Source organism: Lolium rigidum, chromosome 2 (assembly GCF_022539505.1).
Source record: "Lolium rigidum isolate FL_2022 chromosome 2, APGP_CSIRO_Lrig_0.1, whole genome shotgun sequence".
Lineage (NCBI taxonomy): Eukaryota > Viridiplantae > Streptophyta > Magnoliopsida > Poales > Poaceae > Lolium > Lolium rigidum.
The window spans coordinates 112,117,879-112,119,476 of NC_061509.1; positions in this window are offsets into that span (position 1 = coordinate 112,117,879).

The window sequence follows — 1,598 nt, forward strand, 5'->3', positions numbered from 1 at the left end:
TGTTCAAAAACTAGGCCGATTCAGCGATTAGTAGGCCGATTAATCGCTACTAGGGGCCTGACCGTGTCGATTACCATTAATCGCTTGTGTTAATCCTTCAGCCCGATTAATCATACTGAAAGTCCGATTACTAGGTATGTTCCCGATTAACTACTGCACTTGGTCAAAAAAGTTACAAAATTTTCAATGCATATTGCAAGTACAGGCGTTACCCCTCCCCAATAAAGTAGGTTTTGCGAAGCTCCCGCTTGATTGCAGCCTCCAGCAGCTCGATTTCCACTGTCGCCAACTAGTTACTTGCCCTCCTAGACCAGTTGCTCGCAGTTTCCCAGACCTCAGATACAGGAGCTCGTGCAGGAGCTCGAGGATGCCTTCAATAGGTTAGGTGGTTGAGGTGTAAGAGGGGTCGTACCCTAGGTAGGTGGTGGGAGAAGATCAACTTCAGAGGTGAGAGGAGAAGAAGTGGAAGGAAGGAACGCGACTTCGGCTAGTGGATCCTGATGCGCTCGTGACCTTGAAGATTAGGTCACGGAGGAGAAGAGTACATGTTTTCTGAGATTTTAGGCTCTAGACAAGTAGGGCCAGGCATATAGAGGCTCATATACTATTATTTTTCTTATATAAACTATTTTTAAGTGCTAATTTGTGTATGTTGCACCGATTAATAGCCGACCGATTAAATCAGTTAATCGTCCGAATTCCGATTAATCGCTGCTCCCAAGCCGACCGAGCAGTTAACGATTACCGATTTCCTTAACATTGTCTGGTTCACAAAAGAACAGTGATATGCACTCTAATCAATCTACATAATGTAGCTTGAAATTCGGTCTTCACCACATCATACACGTCAAGACCATCACATTACCTAAAGGTGAATTCAATTATTTGTGCGAGACCGTTCACCCTCAAGGATGGTATACTAAGTTATAATCCATCTCATGTCAATGGTAGGGATACATTGTCATAGACGAAGAGAAGTGAGGTAAATATGGAAGCCCATGTTGAAGGCCGAGGTCGTAAAGTTGAAGAGAAGGAGCAGAAAGCGAAAGGCGCACAAATCGGTGCACCTCCTAGACCGGTGCCCGAACAGGCACCGACGTGCTACCGAAATGGCTTATAGTAGTGATACCTTCGATCCGGATTATGGATTGTAGTATTGTAAGATTTTCCCTAGAAGATCTAGGTTTAATTGAACCTTGGAAAACACTGCTAAATGGATTTAAGGAAACTTCTACAAGACTTGCTGTTTAGTTTTATCTTACGTTTGCCGGACCTTTCTAGTTTACTTTGTTTGGTGTTGTATTCAATGGATGGAAAATAGGCTAGGGTCAAGGATTCTCCTCCAGCTATGCATACATATGGGATTAAGATATAAATGAACCACCATATTATGTCACAAATAAAATAGTGATAAGAGATTTGTGAGCAGCACATCCGTAAATACTATTGTCCCTAAAACCAGAGGTAACAATAGCATCTTGATCCAACCGTTGTCCCTACAACCGCAAGTTACAACCATTATTAAGTAAAACAGACCAAAGCATTAAGATAGATAATACTGTTATTTATCCCAATCGAATCACTAAGCGAGTACTGTA